The sequence below is a fragment of the Trachurus japonicus genome, chromosome 5 (assembly GCF_045865225.1).
Source record: "Trachurus japonicus isolate A0001 chromosome 5, Traja_1.0".
In the NCBI taxonomy this organism is placed as follows: Eukaryota; Metazoa; Chordata; class Actinopteri; order Carangiformes; family Carangidae; genus Trachurus; species Trachurus japonicus.
This window is the reverse complement of record NC_140911.1, coordinates 10,577,438-10,600,434: the sequence shown is the minus strand read 5'-3', so window position 1 is coordinate 10,600,434 and position 22,997 is coordinate 10,577,438. Positions and strand designations below refer to the sequence as shown.

Genomic DNA, 22,997 nt, shown 5'->3' with positions numbered 1-22,997 from the left:
TAGATAAGCGATAGGCAGGCGGCCGCTCTCCAGTCCCAGCTCCGACTAATCTACGGCAGAGGAGAGAAGGCCGAGGGATTAGCATGACAAACTGTTTTATGATGACTTACCTCAGTCATTATACACGTGTGAATATTTTTTATCAAGCTTAACCAAAGAGGCGTGATCATCGCTGGGAAGCTACAACCACAGTATGCCCATTGTAAATTCATTCAAGATAGAAACGCAATGAGAAGTGTAACATTTACAGGCCGTACTGTGAAGCACGCTCTGCCAAATGTCAGGGAAGCCTGAGCTGCACAGAAAGGGCAGTGGGGAAATATGGGAAAAGTAGCATTAATGTTTCCACAGGAAAAGTGTTGCTAGGAAGGGAGTTATATCTGAACGCCGTTTTAAACAAATGATGTCATAGCTTTGCGCTCCATTGTAAAAGAGAGCTGAGGAAAAATGTGTTGCTTTGTTCTCTCAGTATCCAGACTCTTGACCACAGTGTGTGTGTGTATGTACGTGAGCGTGCTGGCAACTGTATCCTGGTGTACATGATTGTGTGTGGGCTAAATACAGCTCTTTACTGTTGCCCAAATCATCGTATGCCAAAAGGCACAAACAAGGTCATTAAAGTGACTTTGTTTTGCTGCTCTAAACATAGGCCAGCTCTGTATTTTGATACCACTTTTCCACGGGCGATTGTGTCTTTGTTGGATGTGAGTCAGCAATAGTTCTGCTTTTAACTACTGTTCGCCCCCCAAAATGTCAACCACAGCCATCTGCGGATATGTTTTTTTTTGTCATTAACACTTGTGCCTTGGTTCTCAATTAGAGAGTTTGAACTTTGTCTCTGCAGATTGAGCACAAAATTGTTGCAGATCTCGTCTCCATTAAGACAGTCGCCCTCTGCGAGGTAGAGCCAACTTGTGTTTAGAAGTTTCATTTAAACGTGAGGGGAAACACACACATGAACATCGCTGTACATTTCCCATCTGCCTGACACTCAGATGAATTAGAGCAGACACAGGATGAGAGGCCAGATATGAATGTGTGTTTGTGTGTGTGGGTGTATGTGTTTGTGTACCTGCTCATCTGGTCCATTTCTCTGACTTGTTTCTGCCCTGCTAAGCGCCAGCTGTACATGGAGGTATTTCAGTCTACCTGACGCTCAGCACCGAGCTCAGGTCAACCACAGAGCCCATCACTCTATTTATAGGAGACTGAATGACAGGCAGAGGACAATGTAGGTTTAATTGCGGTGCAGGACAAGAGTATACGTCCATGTGCATGTTTGCTTAAAAAAAAATTGACCCTTAATAGTTGAGATTCCTTGCAGAGGAACTGTGCATGTTGAGCGCTGCCAGATGGAGAAACATCTGACGTGGATGTTTAACATTTGATGATCTGCTCACCTGGCAACGTCGGCTTTTCTCCAGCTGTTCCGAGCGCAAACTGACAACATCTTTTCCCTTTTAATATGACATGTCGATGGCAACTAACTACAGTATAACAAGGCTTGGAGGATCTCATGCACATAAAAGATTCTGAGTGAATTTATGGTCTGTATTTTCATGCCAGGCTGCATTTGCACAGCTCCTGCTCCATAGACGCTGCACCACCACACTCATCGGCCCGACACTGCAGCAGCGCATTCTCTCTTTTTCTGTGGTCGAGCCAAGTCAATTTTTTTTTTTTTACATTTCATAAAATGAAATTACAAGCGGAGGTTGTGCAGTTGTGCGTCTGGAGTCGTGGGAACCAGAAAGAAACGAGGAGAGATTACCTCATTCTGCTCTCATTAGCATTTTAGCTCACACCCATCGTAACTTCATTTCAGTCTCTCTCTCTCTCTCTCTCTCTGGGGATCTGTCTTTCTCCTACACTGATTGAATAGACTTTGCTGTGGGTCATAAAATTTGGGTGTGGATAGTTTCTTGCAGCGGCTTTAGTCACTTTCACTTGGACTTATGGAGCCGAGGGAGTCCCGAGGACCCAAACTCAAAAGTGGCCATGCTTTTCCATCAACCAACCCCTCCACACCCTCCACACCCCACCACCCCTCACCACCCCTCCCATGAGACTCATTCCAGCGTTCAAACTGAAATCAATCCTCTACCGTGTCGCTCTGAGCCCCTCCTCTTCCTCCTCCTCCTCCTCCCCCCTCATCACCCTCTTTCTCTCTCTCTTCAGTGTCCTCCATCCTTTTTCCCCAAGCCTACTATATTGCCAGGAATCCAATTATATCACATGAGAGCAAACTCAGGGTAATGTGCTCTGCTTCAGTCTCTTTCCTTTCTCATACTCATCCCTCTCTCCTTTCTTCTTCCACTTCTCCTCCCATCGGGTCAAGGAGGATCCCCCACCTCTCGGGGGCATTTGCCCTCAAGGCGTGTCACCCTGTCCTCCCGTCCCTGGGTCAGTGTCACCTCGAGGCCCCTCCTCTCCGGGCCCTGGGTGCCTGGCTTTCTTTGCGTTCCCACACTAAACAGTGGCTGTGTTGACACTGTTCTAGTGGTGCTGTCATGTTTTTCTGACACACAGCAGGTGAAGCATGAATGAGAACAAGGCCAAAGCAAGGCCAGGGATGGGCGGAGGATGGCAGCGGTGATGCTGGGGGGAGGGGGTCGAGGTCAGTTGACAGCACGGTGTTTGTTTTAACTGGATTTTAGATTCTTTTTTTATTTTTTTTTTAACTGAAGGTTGGTTTGTTCAGGACACAAACATACATGTTCAGAGACTCCACCTGCATGTTTTTGGACTGGAAAGAAAAGGAAATGATTGTGTGTATTTTTGAAAATCAGAGGCTGAATTAGCCTGTTCTTGTTTTTTGTGAAATCCACAAATAACAACGTGAGTTCACTTAAGTTTAACTTCGAACAAGAACAGAAATGTGTGTTGTTGTTGTTTTTTTGACAGTTCTAATGGTGGGCTGGATGCGATTGTTTATATTCCGTGCCTGTGTGTGTGTGCGTGTTTGTCAGACATCGCTGCCTGAATCATTAAGCTGTCGGGATCCTCCGACAGAAGGCAACAGATATTGCCTCCATATTTCATGTCAGGAGGAATGGACGTGCCCCGCCGGTCCCCCTGTCTAATCAACGCAAAGTCCAAAGTGGACTGGGCCAATAATCAGCAGCCACAAATCACTCTCATTTCCTGTTGTGAGGTGGGTCGCTGTTGTTGATGTTGTTGTTGTTGCATTCTTTCTTTTACAAATTCTCACATCTGAATTGGAGAGTATCTGCAGACACAGAGACACAGACAGTCTGCAGCAGAGTGCTGTGTGGCGGTATCAGTGTATAGGGACCAGCAGAGTGCATTCCCTCTGTGCTGTAAGAGAGATCATGAGATTCGTCCATTAGGAGTTATTTTTTATTTTTTATTTTGCCTTTATTTAACCAGGTCGGTCCCATTGAGACACAATGGCCTCTTTTTCAAGGGAAGCCTGGCCAAGACAGCAGCAGAAAAGTTATTACACATACATAACACAGAAATCACACAACACACAGATAAAATACAATACAAGATAAAAGCAACAGGACTAAAAGTTCGGATTCACATTAAAACAAGAACAAGTGCGATATGAAGCTGCTCCAATTTCTCTCACACGAGTTTTCAAAGATCCAAGGTTGATCAGCTCCTTTAGCTTTAGAGTTTTCTGCAGTGCATTCCAAGCAGCAGGTGCAGCATACTTAAAACAGTGCTTACCAAGTTCAGTGTTAACTTTGGGCACGTTTAATAAATAAAACTCATTTGAACGTAGGCGGTAATTGCTTTGAGATTTGGAGAGATAGTTACATAAATAGAGGGGGAGCAGACCCAAAATGACTTTATAAATGAAAATATGCCAATGTATAAGGCGGCGTGCTGCCAGAGATGGCCACTCAACTCGGGCATATAAAGTGCAGTGGTGAGTGAGGGCTTTACATCCAGTGACAAACCTTAAGGCACCATGATACACGGTGTCCAGAGAGCGCAGACAATTTGCAGGGGCATACATATACAAGAGGTCCCCATAATCAAGTACAGGGAGGAAAGTGGCAGCAACCAACTTTTTCCTGGTAGAAAAAGAAAAACAAGATCTGTGACGGAAAAAGAATCCCAGTTTCAGTCTTAATTTTTTTACCAGGTTTTCTACATGTGGTTTAAAAGAAAGCCGATCATCGATTAAAATGCCGAGATACTTGTAACAGGTCAGAAGTTCAATCTCACAACCTTGTAATGACAAAATGCTGGGAGGAGACACAGGTACTTCCCTGCCATTAGAAAATATCATCAGTTTAGTTTTGACAGCGTTTAAGACAAGTCTTAGCTCAATGAGCTGACTTTCCACAAGGTTAAAAGCAATCTGTAAGTTGCCAAGGGCCTCAGCAAGAGTGGAGCCGCAACAATAGATAACCGTGTCATCAGCATAAAAATGAAATTTGGCATTTGGAATGTTTCTGCCCAATGTATTTACATAAATAACAAACAAAATTGGTCCCAGAAAGGAGTGTGTACAGCTAGAACACTAAAAGTGATACAGATGGGTGTATCGAAATTTCAAGATTGGTGTCTGCATTTTCAAATTTGGTCCAGTTTTGATCATTTGTTCATTGTAACTCATTTTGCTTTGCCATCTGTCTGAAATGCTCCACAGCCCCGTGTTTAAACACTACAACTGTTTCCTAATGCACGACACTGCAGCCAAATAAGCTTTGGAGTGGCACTTGCAGATAAACAGAAGCCAGCAGTCCCAGCAAACACATCCACTGTTGCTTTGGGTTGAGAGAACAGTGCGTCGTGCCTCTGAAGTGCAGCTGTTAGTTGAAAAAGCGCTCTCAAAATGTTGTTCATACTGGGCATAATGAGAGGGAGTACAAATTCTGTCTGAGCATCCTGCAATATCAGTTGAGACTGAGTCTCCTCTCCACTGGAAACCATGAAAGGAAAGCTGTGGTGCAGGCTGTCTGTCTGTCTGCAGAGCCGTTCAGTTGTCAAACATCTAAATTGGATTGGCTTCATTGATTTAGTATAAAGGAACATTTGATAGGCTTTAAAATAGGAATTAAGACTGGGGAAGGTACTTGCTATTAAAATGGCTTGGCGTGGGTTCAAATGATAAAATAACTCCCTGAGATCAGCTTTTAATGTCAGGTCTGAGTGGCACTTCCTCAGTGTTCATTACTCTTGCTTGCCTTGGCCCCTTGCATAACAAAACAGCAGAATGTTCTTTTTCTACATGGAAGTGACAGGTTGCAGGACACTTGGTAAAACAATAGAGTGAAATTTCATCAAAAACTAAATGTGCAGATGCACTGAAGATCACAGACTGATGATATCAAATACACAAGAGTGTCTGAGGTAGAGTTTTTTGCTTTGATCCCTTTGTTTGAGAGAGTGTGTGTGCGTGTGTGTGATGGATACGTTGCATGCTCAGTTATGTTCGATTCTGGAGCCTGTCTGCAGTAACGACTCCCCACTCTGCTCAAAGAGGAGGTGTGTATTGTGTAAACACACTTGAACAAACCCTCCTCCTCCTCCGTCTTCCTGCTCCCCTCTGTCATCCATCTCTTTCTCAGTTGCTCCACAGTTCACTCCTGCGTTTGACCCTGTGCCACTAACAGAGTTACTGTTACAGCTTCATGTGATACGCTCGCCTTCAATTTGTGTTCATGTTGTAAAGTCAGTTGACCACTTTCTCTCTCTAACTCGTGTCTCTAGGTTTATTAAGCGAGGATGTGAAAGTTTGAGGAGTTGAAATAGACTAGGTGTTAGACGTAAATTCATGTGAACTGCAGGTTTTTCTTGCGTCGTCATGGACGTCCTCCTGCTGCCTCTCCTGTCCTGACACCTCATCCACACTACTGCTCAAAAAGTGTTTGAACAATCTCCCTTTGTGCAGTTGCGTCTTTACATAATTGTCTGTGTCTGAAATGGAAGCAGATTTTTAAAAACAATCAATCAGGGAGTCTTCTTGATCAAATTTCTTCACTCATTTGGCAGCTGAACACACTTAATGGAAATCAGATATTCTTGAGAAAGTTTGTCCCAACACTGTTGCCAAGAATCTGGCGGTTTGCTTTGCTTTCACCTTTGTGTCCACTTCCATCCCACACCAGCTCTGTAAAGTTCTTGTTCTGTTCCTGAAGTTTCAGGATGAACCTGGCTGGGTGATCTAAAACCTTTTGTAACTGTAGCAGTCACCAAGACTGGAATAAAGCTGCTGGGTAGAGCAGACAGGTAGGGAAACACACTCTCAGCTCTCAGTGGTGTCTCTGTAAACTGGGAGCATGGCAGACTGAGCTCTGTGACTGGCACAGCCCCTCATAAAGCTCCACAGCCCCTTAGGCAGCATGCTAATGTAAACGCTGTGCTCTGCTGCCCCTGTTTTAATCACAACCATATGCCTTGCATTCCTCCCCCTCGGGACCTGGACCCTGTTCCTGCCCACAGTCAGCCAGTAATACGACAGCCGCTACTCCGTTAGCGATGTTGTTGATTTTTTTTTTTTTTTGCTCGGTTGAAACGCCTCGTATCAGCAAACCTCGCCTATTGAATATTATATTTCAGCCGAGTTCACATCGCACCTGATGATGAGGCTGGAGCCCAGCAGTTTGGAAAAAGGCGAGCTTGCGGTCGGAACTGCGGGAGAAAATGAATGAATAATGGACCCACACATTACAGTTGCGTTGCCCTTGAGGAAGACGTTTAACCCCCATCTCCTCTGCTGGAGCTCGGGGTTAAACAGAGGAGATGAATGGGCAGATTTCTCCAGTTAATATCCATTTTCTAACCGTCTAACAGGTTGTAGAAGGAAAATAGTTATGGCAAGTCATTTTTTTTTTATTTGTCATGCTGCCATTTGTGCAGAAGGCCCATTAAAAGGAAGAAAGCAGATTTACAATATCTTGAAATGATCATTATCCTCAGACAATGACTATGCTAGCAGCCACACTGCATGCTGGGATGGCTGAGTGAGGGATGCTTCAAATGGTTTACACAAATAGCAAAAGAGGCTCCTTCTCCTGGATCATATAGTATTCGATGACGAGCCACTTCCTTCTAAGCATTGCTGAGTAATGATCAATGTCCTTGGCCGTTATATCTGTAGAGTAATGAAAGCTCTGAGCACCGAGCCCCCACGTTCCTCTTTAGTGCGACTCATTGACTGTGGGAATAGCTTAGTGTGTTGTTTTATATGGGGCTGATTGGCTGATAAATTGCCGCCCCATAACGCTCCTATCTCACCGCTCCGTCACAGGCAGGAGGTTATCTGAGGACGCGGAGGCAAACCCACCACTGCGGCAGGCAGATGGTGACTTGGTGTGTGTTTGTCTCATTTGACACTACTCGTGTCTCATGCTTTATCACTTCCTCCCCTTCCTCCCTCACTCCTTCCCGTGCTCACTCCTCGGTTTATCTACCCTAGTTTCCCAGTTGGTCTTCTCCTGTCGTCCGATCACTCGGGCTCAATCGCTCATGTCTGTCTGACGTTTTGCACTTTTCCCCCCTTGCTTCGTCTTCTCAGGCAGTGATGGATCGCTCTTACTGGGCTAATAGTGTTGCATTTATCACTCCTGCTGAATAATTTGACAAACATGATTTTTTTCTTCCCCCCTTCCTCTATCAATAAACTTGGGTTTGTTTGGCTCTGAACAAGCATGTAACCTAAATAACAGAGGGCTCAAATGTTCTTATGTGTTTGATATCTCTGGGAGACACCACGCATGACCCGGGGCTTTGTTTTTCATATATGATCGCGGGGGAATAGAACAAGAAGTGATTTTATTAGCTTTGATGTAAAAAGGAGGCCAGTTGGGTCCAGTTTGGCGGCGGGAAGCAGACAGGATGACGAAGAGAAAAACAAGACCGCGCTGCTCTCTCTATGCCACATATGTGGTCGGACCTGCTCAGTTGTATTGCGGGTGGCCTGATGTCATTGTTCACACATGCAGCCAGTTTCTGCTTTCATGCTGCACGGCCCAGCTTCAGTTTCAGTGCGTACACTACACGTGTTTCGATTCCCTATCTGTTTGTTCTTTGATCTCCCGTCACATCTACTGTTAAGGCACTCGGAGAGCTGCCTTCAAGGGCCTTTTTCCCCCCCCTCCAACCCCTCCGGACTCTGGGAAAAAATAGCTGTACAAACAACAGATGTGCACTCTGGTCCCAGGCCGCCGCATTTTCAAAGAATGGCATGTCTCCAACCTCTTGACATAACCTAAGAAAGGAGGCATCCTAACAGTGTATTGGTGGTCTTTAGATCAGGCTGAGTAATGTCAGCCCTCGTTCCATGTGTCGGCGTGATGATGGAAACTTCAAATCCCAAATCGCTCCTTCAGCTCTGCTGTTTTGTGTCTTTTGAGAGAGGTAGTGACAAGATTATACCCATGGCCCATCCCACTGTCACATGGCGACAAATGAACGTGTGTGTACATGCTTGTACAGCCACCAGCAAGTGTCCCGTACAGGTTGAGTCACAATAGACTTGCTGAGAGGACAGGAAAAACCTCCTGATCTCTGCCTAAATTCCCACACGGCACGGAAACGAGCAATGTCTTTTGGGAAAGATCGGATGAAGGTAAGATCAACTCTTTGGCTCTTTTCCCAGGCAAATTCCTTCTCTGCTGAATAAGAACTATTAGGAAGTTGTGCTTGTCATCCTCAAACAATCAGAGTTTGAATAGCTGCTCTCAGGTGGGATCTGTTTTTCACTTGCTTCTTAATTCTGGTCTAAAGGATTGTGCAGGAGCAGGCAGTGCTCTGCTAAGAGCAATCATTCTACTTTGTGATTATTATACAGTTCAAAGCGAGATGGGAATGTTACAGAAATAAAAGCCTCACTGTAATATATTCTTTATGAGAGCTTTATTGCGAGTCATATTGCTGAAGTTGATGTAATTGTTGAAGTGGGCGATGAAAGCGCTCAAAGGTAGAGAAATGCTCACTTCACCTGCCTGTATTTATGATGAGAATGACAGAGTTGTTCTGTGAGGTAGGTTTTGTATTGTAAGGAGTGTTACTCTACATCTGCTTAGTAAGCTTGTTGTACTTTGTGTTTGTCCCTCTGTAGTGTGTAACTGTAAAAATCAACCAAATACAGGAAAGGTGTGTGCAGCCCCTCCTTGTTGTGTCCCACAGCCTGTTGGGTCTTTTTATCTCATGTTTCCTTTTGGAAGTTGTGCAAAAGTCGGTCCTGCTTTCAAGAAACATCAAACTGGAACGAGTGACTTTACTTAATTAACTTGAGAGTATGAGTTGAACAGTTCCACCTGGTGTTATTCAATCAACTTTGTCTTGCCCTCCTCGTGAGGAGAGAAAAAAAGGAAGGAAGAAAGACATGTAAACTATTGCAGGGATGATTGGTATCCTCTATCTCACAGCAGTGGTATTTTGTTGTGCCTATAAAGTTAGATCACGTTCCTCGTAAAGCCAGCTGCTTTTTCTTGCAGAGGATGTTGCTACTTGCAGCACATCTTTCTCTGCCATGTGATATTTCTTGTTTAGCAGCAAAAACTACTTTTTTTGCACATTCTTTTTTTAAAGTCTTATCTGTTTTAGGGATCCACTTGTTTTCCCTTCCACTGATAGTGATATCAGTACACTCGGTGTATGTGTTGTGGAACTAAAAAGTCAGGGGTCTGTTTCTAGCGGAAACACTGATGTTTATAATAACCAATTCTGCTTAATTAGGATCACTTTCAGCTCTGGATTGGACCGATCCAACAAAGCGTATCCCTACTTGTATCCTATTGTGTAGCATAAAGTATTGTCTGTGTGTGAATATTAAATGCAATTCAAGGGATAGTAAAAGTCTGCCAAGCGTCTTGCAAACTTTCTTGCCTCTGTAATCACTTCAACGTCTCAGTGTAACAATGCAAAGTAAAACTGTTAGATGTATAGAGTAGAAAGTTGGAACAGACTTGGTGCTCTTCTTCTCTGAACGCTGGGGGAAGCGGGCCAGCTGCTCCATCCCAGTGGTAGCGGCAGCAGCAGCAGCAGCAGCAGCGTGCTGCCATATGGTGCCTCAGCATTTCTGGAATCACTGGACCAGTGGAAGAGATGAAGATGACGATGGAATGAATGTGAGGTCTGGTGAGAAAGAATCAGTGGACATGGCGGTATAATGTTTCTGTCGGCTCCAAATCACATTTTGAACACTTTAGTGTGCGCACGTAATTTTTTTGTCACCACACATTGAACTCTTGCTTTGCTCTCATGCGCCTCCATGCATCCTCTCTGACGACTGTGTCATTGCCATTAAACATGGCGTGTTATTCCAGCTGTGCTCTGGCTGCAGCGCTGGCAGCAGCTCAGTACATTTAGTCAGGCTTAGGTCAGGAGTAGGTTACCACCACCATGTCGAAAACTGAAGAGGCAGTGCGGTGTGTGTCCCGCTGTAAGATGAGACAGTAATTGATCCCACTCCTCTTTGCTTTATGGAGACGTGATTACTTGAGAGGTTCATGAGGGGAGTGATGTCATGCAGAGAGAGATGCGGTCACTATGGAGGCTGACTTTGCCACGGTGTCAGTAGCAATAAGGTTTATAAGGTTTGAGTTAGCGTTAACATGATTTAACTGCTTCACACTTGTGTCTCATTTGTGAGGTAGTAAATGAATGTGTTTCTACATGTGCTGATGATGAATGAGTTTGGGTCCATAATGCTACTACACACCACAGATGGATCGTTTACCCCTATACCCGTGTGATCGCGCCACGAGGCCAGAGGCCGACCCCGCAGCTGTGTCCCCAGGAGTTCTGGTTGCTATGATACGCCGTCAGAGGGGAGGGGCGGGGGCGTTGGCTAGGATGGATGCTACTGATCTTGGTGGTGGCTCTGGGTTTAATTGATCACATGGGGAGCGCGGCATGCTGTCAACACACACATGTTCATACACAGGGAACTCTATAGGAAAGAATGTTGCAGCACCTACAAGCACAGATCAATAGCCTGTGTAGCTCCTCCCCTTTCACCAGTATCTTTTCCAGGTTTGTCTCCATCTCTTTCTGGATACATCATTAGAAAGAAATCTTTTCGGAGAGGACTGTTTTTTCTGTTTGCAGCAGGGATCTGGTGTATTACCTTGTTTAAAGTGCAACATTTCCCATGTGTGTAAGTGGGGATAAACAAAAAAATATATATTAGAAAGACATTTAAACATAACTGAATCACATACAAGTCCAAATTGGGGTTGTGTCAACACCAAAAATGGGACTTCATAAAGGTCATATTGCTTAGCTTTTTATTGCCCGGCATTTCAATTTTCTAGCCAGTAACTTTTTATATTGTTTGTTCTTTTGCGTGATATTTAATCTTCAGCTAAGCTGGAACAGCAGCAGAGGAAAACTCCACCCCCCCACCCCCCCCTCCAAAATGTAATTAGAAGAGTTGAGAGCAGAAATGTCATGGCTATTGATCAGAGAGCGCGAGGGGCAAAAAAGCGCTGGCCGGCCCGCGTATTTAACAACTAATTAAAGGGCCTCATTAGAAGGGCAGGGGCCGATTGTCTGCAGGGCAGAGACGGTCCAGCCCTGCTCATCTGGCCCACAGTGGAGCTCTGCACTCATTTGTGGGACGCAAAGGGCTTTGTGTGGGCGCCAGCGAGCACGTCTGCAGCCGGCGCACAGAACTCTGGTCAGCAGCAGGTCAACCAACAGAAAGGGGGAAGATCTGACTTTTGTGTTTGTAACAAATTCCAGTCATCTGTGAGCTGTGCCCCACGCAGTTATGAAAAGAGAGCCGCCCCCCCCTAAAGTAAAGTAGTTCTACTCTACTAAAGTAATCTTGCATTTTGCATTTTCTTTTTTTTCCATGGAGATTGGAACCTCAGCTGATCTTGTCGTCTCTCATCATGACATGAATTCTTCTCTCTCAATGCAGTGGTCGATTGTTGTTGATCTCCCTCGGTGCTTGATTCCTGACAAACAGTTCTTGTTACAAGTGGTTTTGCTCGGATCTTGTGACTGCTCAGCTGGTATGCCCCCACGCCCCACCTCACCCCCACCCCCACTATGTTCAGTGTATTAGGATTTCTTTTGGTTGCCAGACAGGAAGCAGATTCTCACATCATTAAAGGAGAAGGGCAGTAATGATTTGTTTATAGCACTTTATCAGATCTCATAGCTCAGCATGTTCAGATGGTTTTAATACAGCCAGGTTTAGATATTTACAGAGCAAAACATAATAAATACAAACATGAGAGAAAATTTGAAATGCACTTTTTTATTGCTTTATGCTCTTTGCTATATTAATGTTGCTGTATCAGGAGACCTCTTTTGTATACGCGGGTAGGAGAAAGTAATATTTCAGACCAAGTAATAAGCCTGTGTTCAGTAGGTTGCAGAAGTAATACACAGAGGTCACAGAGCAGCGGTACAGGCGCAGGCTGAATTGTGTTGCCGTGGGCTCTTTTCGTGTTGCCGCAGGGCCGAGCGATGCGATTGGTCAGTTGCCAGACGTGCTCGCCACCTCCTTCTTTTCTGTCGTCGCTGTCACACAGGCACAGCCTTTCACTTTCGGGATTTATGCAAATAAGCAAATCAGTGATGATGATAAACAGGTTTATTATCTAGATGATGTTCACACACAGAGAGCTGCAGAGAACAACAGCTCTTTATCTCCGTTATCCTTTTAATATGGAGACACTGTGTTTGTCTGTCCTTACAAGAGACATCCAGACTGAGACATCAGAGTGACAAATGTTGTTCAAGCTGCACCTGAGTTAGCACTCACCCTTTATTGATTCCCCAACTTTTTAGTTCACAAATCTATCTCTGCGACTGTTTGCAGTTCAGCCTCCTGGCACGGTGGACAGAAATCAAATCTAACTTTATTTACTGCCCAGCTCTCCAACTTTGACAGCAACATTTTTTGTCCTCACAGCGTTTTCCCACCGCCTCAGCTTTCAATCAGTTTTGTGTTTATGGCTGCAGAGCGTTCCAGACGCCTTGAGGTGTTTTTATGATAACACCAGCACCTAGAACCTGGCAATTAAAAGCTCCTGCTTAGGAGATGCAACTTTCCCTCAGTCGTTTGTAATCAAACGTCAGTCAACCTCCACTGGTCTTTCAAGTAGAAGAGGAAACCATTTGACAAAGGGGAGGAATTTGCAATTGAAGTGGCTTATACAACATTGGAAAGGAAGCCGAAGAAGCAAAAGCAACAAGCGAGTGACCCTGGACAAGAATGCATGTGGACTCCGGTTTCCCAGATGAGTTCAGTCTCCTTTGCTTTTGTGCCAGATATTACTCACCATGAAGCAAGAGGCATGGCACTGCAGCTCTGTGGATGCAGGCTCCGAGGCTCCGGGCTGACTTTGAAGCTAATTCAATAGCGTGTTCTCCTCTGCTCTGTGGCATAATGAGATTGGAACACAGACATTTGGTCCTTTTGATTAAAGCGTCCAATCAAATGGAGGTTATCAGGAGACAGATTCCTCCGGCACTGACTGTAATGGAGAGCGTTATCGCCGTCTTTGTCATTATTGTTTTCTTAATTGCAAACGACGCCGGTGTTTGCCTCGGTAGACCTCTTTGAGCGTCCTAAATAATAGGGCGTGATAGCACTGATAGCACTGAGTTCGGAATACTTAATAGATGGCCCGCGGTCCCCAGCCTTTCCACGTTTTTCCCAGTTAAGTTATTAAATAACTTTCCAGTGAGTAGAGAAGTAACTGTAATTTTATCACAAAGGAGCCGGGTTTACTTGTCGAAGTTGCTGGAGTCTGGCGAGGCCACAGGTCGACGAGAAATGCAGTAGAACAGGAACCAAAACGGGACTGTTGTGTTAAACATGCTCCCCACTTGACTTCAACTTTAGTGTGTGTCATTACAGACATGATATTTCATGAGGGGCAGATTCAGAACGTGGCTTCAAGCCCACAGAGGAATAAATGTTTCAGCACATATACTGGTCCATCAATAGAATGTAAAGGAGAAGGCAGAAGATATTTGCATTGGCACGACCAGGCCATAGTCGGCTTTATGGGCCGAGTGAAGCATTTCATTGGTCAGCCTCCGTAGGCCTGTGTGTTGTGTATTCTCCAGTAAGCTGCACGGTGGCCGGCTCCCGATGCTCGGATTCACATTATTTCATGGTTGTGAGTCTCAGAGGTGAGAAAAAAACCACGTGTGCATTTTTCTGGATCCTAATATAATGCAGAACCAACGTCTGCTTTTTAAATCACATGCTTTGATATGTGAAGGTCGATATTTTATGGACAGTACAAATTTGGTCTCGGGATGACAAGAACAAAAACCAAAGTTGTGGTTTTTCCAGTTTCTCATGATTCATAGTGTAAAAAAGTGTTGGATCTCTGTCTCTCTCTGTCTGTCTCTTCTCTGTCAGCAGCTGATTGAGCAGAGCTTTTTTTATTCTGTTCATTTATGTTCAAATATGCTTCCCTTGCCTCCCTCCTTTTCTTTCCTTTGGCATTCCTCCCTCGACTCTCCACGACAGAGGCCACCCATATTGCCGTCTCCTAACTTTGCTCTGATCTCTTTGGACGCCTGCTGCCACGGGGCTTTTTCTCAAACATTATGATTTCTCCCTCAACCACACCAGTTCATCATCTCCGCTTCGTCCCTCGGTCAAGCTCCAGCAGCATATCACCCTGACCTCCCTCCACCACAGCCTCTTTCCTTATACATCTCAATTAGTCATTGATTTTTTTTCCCACTACACATCTGTTGGTTGCAGTCTAATTTATGTTTTTTGATGACCTTTTTACCTCAGCGAGGCCCCTGCAGCTACATTGTTAGCATAGATCTGCTATCCAAGTATGAGGCTGATGGTCTAATGCGGTCGGCGCTGAGTGATGACTAACATTAAGACCTGCGTGCTGCATTTTTTTTCTTCAGAGTGGAGCGCTGATGGGGCTCAAAGGGCCCTGGGTTTTATTCCCCCAGCTGTAATTTAAAGGACCATACCAGTGGATTTCCGTGCCAAAGCCTCTTTACTACAAGGGATCTACTTCACTTCCTGTGGTTTGACTCTGTTCTACCAACCTTCCTGTCAGCTGCTGATGAAAGTTGGATTTGAAATGATTGAAAAAACACACAGATTTTTGTCCCTTTTAAAGTGAGAAGAGTTTAGTATTTAGTTTGGTAGGGAGCTGGTGTGAACAGTGAAGACTGTGACGCCAAAGAAAAGAGAAAACTGCTTAAAGTTCCTCAATGAAAAGGAAGAAGTTGTCACTTCAGTTTAAATGTGGAGTGACTGCAAAAATAACCAAATGAACAGTCGCTATTGTGTTCAAATGAAAAAAGAGGATCTTAAGCATTACATCTCTTCTACATTAAAGGCTGATTTAAAATGACATGTGCTTAATTTTAAACATTGCCATTTGTTGATGTCATAGGTTTGGAGGTTTGTTGAAGGAGAAAAGGCAGAGGGAGACTGTAACGTAGCTCTGTTGGTATGCATTTTTACGCTCTTGTACAATACACAAGCAAATTATGACCACATGCTCTGACCTTCTCTTGTATATGTTATATGATTTTACTTTTACCCCATCGTTGATTCAAAGCAGTTGTGTGCAATTTTTGCATTATAACATTACATTTTTTTCTTCTGAAGGATATTCACCCGTCTTAAATTTAAGATTCACCCAGGCTTTGTCGATCCTCTTCCTTCATTCAGAGGAAAAAAATCACACCATGATACAGTAAATGACACTTTTCGACTTAGCATGGGAAGTATGGTAAAATCACTGCGTTATATGGCGTCTCACATCGTCCACTATTTATTTTAGCACCACATAAGTAAGTCATTTTAAAACGGACATGGATGTGAAACCATTAGGCTACATTATGGCACATTTAAGAGTGCAAGTGCTTTCTTTGCAGAATAAAGGAACTGCGTAAAATGCTACACATGAACAGTGTGTCCTTTTGCCAAAAACCTTTTTCTCTGCATGTGTTCTGAATTTAAAAAATAAGTCAGCCACTGACCTGTCTTTGTTAATAAACCCTCCCCTAAAAACCAGGAGATGTGAAAATTACATCATTTAAGAGCCGCCTTCCAGAAAGAGTCATGACTGGTTCATGTGTCACAGTGGTTAAAGCTTGTGGTTGCACAGAATTTGATCAACGGTAACTAACTGCTCTACAGTAAGTCAAGTTTTGTGACCTCATCAGTTTTCAATGCTAGTGTCGTTGACCAATCGGCAACATTCATCAGTGCAACCCCCACCCTGAAAGTTCCTGAACCTTAATTAGACCTTTTTATTATGGTAAAACTCTTTCCATAGAACTTTAATCAGTTCCTGGTTCCTTCACTGGAAACGACAAAAGGCTGAAGTTCCTGAAAGCGCTTGGAAACTTATGAACGCATGAATAATAAAACTGAGTGACAGGTAGAGAAAAAACCAGCAGTGGTTCACGGTGATAATACTGTATGTCCCTCTCATCAGTTTGAATGCTATAGTTTCTTTGTGTGCCTCATCCTTAGTCCTTGAAAACTTCTTCCAGTGCATTGCGGCCTACACATAATAAATTTGACTTGGTCAATTTGTCACTTGTAAATGTTCCTGTGGCGTTATGTAGAGGAACTCAAAAGTTTCAAAGTGTTCTTGCTCTGATAACCAAAGTCCAGATTCCTTTTGCTTGCTCAGTTTGTCTCTCCTGTCTAATCTACTGTGTCTTCCTCCTCCACCCTCTCTCACTCCCTCCCATCGCTGCCTTATAGTATATAAAAAAAGAATGACGACTCCATCTTCAGTTCTTCCAGCTCAGTAACTTTCACAGGAATCTGGGAGTTCAGGAGGTGGGGAGGGGGCAGCCAGGCCATCGTGCTGATGTCTTGCTAATGCTGCCCGATTAATCACTCACTGGGATTCCCGCACGCTCCCACGCTGCGGCTCCCGCGACCTGTTGATTCATTTATCAGACTCTATCTTTGAGTTACTGAGCCGCCGCTGCTCCGGGCTCTGTAGCTGCCAGTTCACAAGCTCATTAACATCATCGCACGCACTGTACAAGGTTATAGCTAAATGATCATTAACAGGCCCAATGGGTTTTTAATGACTCTGTGAATTGTGAAGAATGCCATAAAGGGCACATAATGTGTAGATTTCCAGGTACGCGTGAGGAGCTCTGAGTTTGATTGAGTTTGTCAACTTCCTCCACTGTTTCACTGGAACAAAGTCAAAGAAACAGCGCTCCTCCAAATGATGCACTTCCCTCACATGAGGTGCCAGCAACACTCCCGCATATTCCTTGAAAAGCTTTCAGTCCTTTTGACTCCTTGGGGGGAGTGGCTCATCGGAATTCCTCCAAAGGGCTGAACAGATTTTTCTTTTTTAATCATCACATTGTTTTTTTTTTCTTTGAAGTTAAATCCTTTCAAGCTCTGTTGTGGTGCGTTAGAGCAAGTGGTTCTTGACTTTTTGGGGAAATATTTTCCTCCACATTTAACAGAACCAGTTTCTGAACATATTTGGATGGATGAGGGGGCGGGGCGAGGGGGCACAACAACAACAACAACAACAACAGGAGAGTGATGCATGATTGCCTGACCGTTGCTAGTTGAAGAAGGCGAGGGGTTAATCTGGACGCTGAGTTCGGGGGTTTGGGTTTCTAGTTCAGCAGCCTTGCGTACAGACTCCGCTGCAGGGTGGGTGAGAGCAGCGAAGGGAGGGGGGGTAGAGTGGCGGGGGGGGTATTAGGGGAGGTGGCTTCGGGGGGGTGGGGGTGCAGCAGCTGACTAATTGTTTTAATGTGGTTTAATGGTGTACGACTCAAACTCACTCCGTCTCTGTCATTGTGCGTCAACTTGCCTCAGAGAGCTGCATGCTCTCCTCGGTCCTCTGGAATGCACGCTTTATCATGCAAGCGTGCACAAATGAGACGCTGCACGACACGAGGACTGATCCACACTGACACTGACAACACACACACACACACACACACAAACTCATATAGCACACACCCACACCTCTTTTACCTCCCCGGGGGAGTCAAACCCAGATCATTAAGTTTACCCACTCCTTCTCAGTGTTTGTTTTTCCTACATTTATGTTATCAGGCACAATTTCCCCCCTCAGAGTTCCCTGCAGTCTTCCACCGTAAAGTGCTGCTATATTGACATCAGCTCTGTTTCGCTGTAATGGGGGATTGCATGCTGTGATGTTATGAAATCCCTTTGCATGTCCTCCTGTGGTCCTGTATGGCTCACTTAAAAAGAAATGATGAGAACCTTTTGTAATGACCACGGAGGGTGAGTCTCTCTTGGCCACTCACTAAAAAAAAAAAAAGAATGAGTTTCATGCCATTGGTTTGCAATATGCTGGCCTTGCAGTTTTGTATTCCCAGGGATATTTGACAATATGTTGTGTAGTTAGAACAGCAGTGTCTCTTAATGTATATACTGTAGTGCTGTGTGCCTACTGTGTGTCCTCTGAGGTGCAACTCTAATTGGCTGTTGCCTGAAAACTTTTTGTCCAGCAGGTTTTACTGGAAACTCACAGTATGTGACTCAGCCGAAAACATGTACGACCGTTACAGTGTGCATACTTTAAGGAGGTGATTAACCTGCTTTTCATTAGTCACATCATTCACATACGTCACTGGATCCGTGGGGGAGAGTGATGCTCATTTTGCTGTGTCCAGATCAGTTTCACTAGGGTGTGCCAAATAATCGATTCACATAAGAATCGCAATTCTCATTTAATACGATTCAGAATCGATATAAAATGTCCCAAAATCGATTTAAAAAAATTTAAAAAATGAAACAAATCTGCTGGCTGTCGGCCTCCATTTCCTTAGAATTTAAAAGGCAGCATGTTTAACTGCACTATTTTTCTAAATAAAGAGGCACGTTTAATTTTGTTGTTAATATGTGATATTGCTTTTATGCAACATTTTCAACAATTCCATCTAAGCATGGATACATGTTTAAAAGTTGTTTATGCTTAAAGACACTTTAGTCATTCTGTCTTGCAAAGCAGACTGGAGTTGATCATGAGGATCCTTTGCACACTGATAAATTGAAGCAGAAATCATTATGAATCAAATCATTTTGAATCAAAAATCGATTTTGAATCGAATCGTAGCCCCAAAAATCAGAATCGAATCGAATCGTTAGATAGTAAAAGATTCACACCTCTAACACATATGTTGATGTAGATGCCTTATCATGTCTTTTTAACTACTGCGAGTACTTTAATTAGGTGCAATTAGCTAAAGAGGATGTGTAGCCTACTTCCTTGTTTTCGATGGCTTGGTGTTCATAAAGAATCCATGGTGATGTGTTTTATTGCTGTGGGTCATCGATAAATCACCAATTAAATCTTGTACGCCGGGTTATGCAAATGCTCGTTTTCTAGGAAATTAAGAGCCGTGTGATTGATTAGAGTGCTGTTGTAGAGGGTCACAAAGCAGTTCAATACGGTCCTACATGTTCAGCTTTATTTTCAGCAAAGCCAATCTATCTCGAATGGATGCTGTGGAGAATTTAGTCCACTATACAAAATCAACTTTAGAAAGCCCATCATTGCAAGGTTGCCTTTAAAAAAAAAAAAAAAAAAAAAGACAGTTTCAGTGTGAAAGGCAGAGAGAACATTCAAAATAACACAACCTGCAAAAGTGTATTATATAACCTGCCATACTGGTTGTTTTTCCTATACCAGGGAGAGTGAAGTTTTCTGTCTAGTTTTTCAATAAAAAAGAAAAAGAAAAAAAACGCTGGAAAGTTTGGACATAGGCCAATGAACAGCTGCTTTTCCTTGAAAGATAAAATCTGCTACATGTATCTTGTGACTGCCTCTCACTGTGTGTGTTCTGATGCAGATGTGAATCCAGATGCAGGTGCCATAAAAATCTCTGAAAATGGTGAAACAGGTGAAGAGTTCTGTCGAGGCCTCTGTGACCTTTGGTTCAGCAACTAATGGTTATTTTTATCATTGATTATTCTGCCAGTTATTTTCTCAGTTGTTGCTTAGGAATAGTTGTGCACTCTCAGCCGGAGTGGAGCTACGTGCTCTCTGGGGTGTTTTCTGTTTTCCACTGACACTTTTCCTCGAGTGGAACATCAACTGTCATCACACTGAAGGTGGTGTATATAATCTTGAATACCAGAATCACATAGGCTAAGTGAAATAAACCACTGTTAAAGTCCTGGTTACTTACAACTGCTAAAACGGCATGATTTTAAACACCAGACTATAACAAATAGTTCATATAATTGTATTTAGTGTATTGATATATGGCTTTGTGAGATAAATTTAGTAGGCTATTTTCTCGACCGTGTGGTTGGATTATGTAACTTTCCCATCCTCTCTGATGAGAGACAGTTCACAGTTCTCTGTGCTCTCAGCTTCATCTCCCATCACTCACACAAACCACATCCGTCCAACAGTAAAACAGTTCTCCACTGGATTTAGCGGTTTGCCACACCTCGCTGCATTCACCGCTTTCAATGAGCTGTCACTGATTGAAGCTCATTTGCATATAAATGGTCAACTAATTCTCTCCTCCTTAATGGTGCTTGGGTGAAAGATTTCAACACAAAAGAAAAACAGCTTTTGCAAAGTTTTTAGCCTCCACATTTGACCTCGAATTGAAGTCTGTTGTTTCTTTTTTTAGATTCAAACTTAAGACTTGTTTGTGGGAAATGTTGTTGTTGTTTTTTTGCGTCTACATCAGATGCAGCGGATAATGTGATTGCAGTAATGGGAGTGGATCAGGCCTAGCTGTGCTGGTTTGCCTTGCTGTCTCTGTGTTTTCCTCTCTTGCCTCTTTCTGGGTGTTTCTGTCGCTCTCCTGCTCTCTCTTCCAGAGTGCACAGCAAAGATCTCATTTGGGGACAGATGGATCTCCCTTTTACTCTCTCCAGACAGTTTCCACTTTGGTCCTTATCTTTGATCTGTCCATTAAAGGCAGGAGGAGGGAGCAAGGGGTAAATGGAGGCTGCTTAAGGGAAGGAACCATGAGGCTCTTCCTCTCCTCGCTTCCTCTCCTCTTCTCTTCCTCTCCTTTCCTCCTCTTACCGTCTGCCCCACCCCTCCCCCCTTTTCCTGACATCCTCACCCTCCTCCCCTCCTCTCTGACTCATATCCTCTCTGCGTTCCTGCTCCTCTTTCCTCCCCTTGTTCCTCACCCAATATCCTCTGTTTTTTTTCTTTTGTGCCCTTCCTCATCCAAACTATTTTAGTTTCAGTTCTTGTAAACAGACGGCTGAGTGCTTTCAGTAGCTGTTTGTCAACAGTTTGCCATATGGTCATTTGACTCTATTCCAAACATCTCAATCAAGTCATGCTGCAAATATCATTTTTTTTTTAGGTTTCAAACTATGTCAGATGATACAAAAGCTTGTGAAAAGCTTCATTGTGTTGAGCTAAACACATCAGCAGTTCATCATGCCTACCACTTCTTAAACTGTAGAACTACAGTATATCATGGGTTGTTGCTGTCTTCATTAATATGATGTTGGAAATATGAAATGGAAAACAGATCTTGAAGTTTATGTGTTAAGTCTTTCTTAAATTCTTAGTAACTACTCACATGAGTTTATTTTTTGAATCAGGTTTCTCCTTTAAGGGTTAGGGTTAAGAGTATGTGTTGCTAGGAAATGCATGTAGCTCTGTCCAATCAAAAGCAATTAACAATTTTAACAGGGAGACACAGGAAAATTCTCTGTAAACGCAGGTTTAATTATGATTTATTCATGTTTGCAGACAGGTATACATACTTTTAGTGTAAATATAATTTAGGATGATGTTATTTGGTCATTTAGTCTGACATATTTTGTTTGGGCGGGAATCTAATCTTTGCAGTTTTCATCCTTATTAAAGAGTATTTAATTTAAACATGTCGATGTCAGAGTCGCTTAAAGGCTGAGTGCTCACTCTGCCCCGTCCTGTCAGTTAGCAGCTGGAGCTGACACCGGCACCAGCAAAAAAAAAAAAGAAGAGCCTCTCTCTCCCTCCTACACACCCACAAATACACACACACACTTTCAATCTCACAACTTCTCATTTCCAAAATTTTTAGCTGCATCAGCAACCGCGAAGAAATGATGGAGAAAATGTATGTGCAAGAGTTTAAGAGAGAGAGAGAGAGGGGTAGTGATGTTTCTCCCTCCCTGTTTAGATGCAGGTAGTGTGTTGTATTGAACATTTGTATTCAGTTTGTGGGATCCCTTTACATTAATTATAACGCATGTATGCATGACAAGTTTTCAGACAACTGCTCAACGGGTTCAGTGAGCGAGGACCCGTCTCCTCACTCTCTCTTTCTCTTTCTCGTAACAAGGCAGCGTCATCATCTGAGCTCACCTGGGGATTTATTTCTCTCGCAATGGAAGATTGCTTCCCTCTTTAAATCAATGATAAATGACGCAGCGCTTCAGAGTGGGCAGACACGGCGAGCACGCTCAAGTTTTGGGGATCATTAATTGCAAGAAGCGTTCACTCACAGACACTCATTACCTCTTCCCATCAACAAAGGCCCTCACCTTTTCCTGATCAGATTGTCTCTCCCTCCTGCTGTGTTTGGTCTTTTTCTTTTAATCCGTTTTTTTTATTTAGCTCTTCTAAGTGGAAGTGATTTGTGAGAGGTGTCAGCTGTCTGCTTTTTCAGTAGATTCACACTGCAGGAAGAAGTACAGAAGGTTTAAGATGATAACCCCGATAAATTCACAAAATAGCCGCCACATTTAAATATATTTAACATGTTCTGTCTTTCTCTGGCTTGTGCGCTTTTGTTTAGAAGTCGTAGAGTTTGTGAGGTCATCACCACAGCACATATGTTGTCCTTATGTGTTTATTTTAAAATCCACTATCAGTATCTTGTAGATACCTATCACGTTTACACTCATGCCCACACACACTTTCTGACCCAAACAGATTGTAGAGCAACATAAATAGAGGTGTACTGCCTTTCCCACAGTGCTTAAAGTACATAAAGCATATCTTGAAAAGCAAGTCATGTGAAGCACTGTGTCTTCTTTCTGTGTGAGTTTGATTTTATTGATGAACTTTCAAGATGTGTGAAAAGGTTCAAGTTAAACGGCAGCAGGTGTTTGT

General features: G+C 43.5%; 1 protein-coding gene across 20 annotated transcripts in view; it reads left to right on the top strand.

Moving 5' to 3' along the window:
* magi1b (membrane associated guanylate kinase, WW and PDZ domain containing 1b) overlaps positions 1-22,997 on the top strand; it is a 134,367-nt gene that overhangs the window by 17,341 nt on the left and 94,029 nt on the right. The window contains exon 1 of one of the 20 annotated variants that reach the window (XM_085776142.1): positions 8,436-8,551. The exons of 18 other annotated variants lie outside the window; for them this stretch is intronic. The gene's annotated coding sequence lies outside the window, so the exon portion shown is untranslated. Of the gene's footprint in view, positions 1-8,435; positions 8,552-22,997 lie in introns of those variants that run through there. One more of the 20 variants, XM_085776140.1, reaches the window with a different exon arrangement.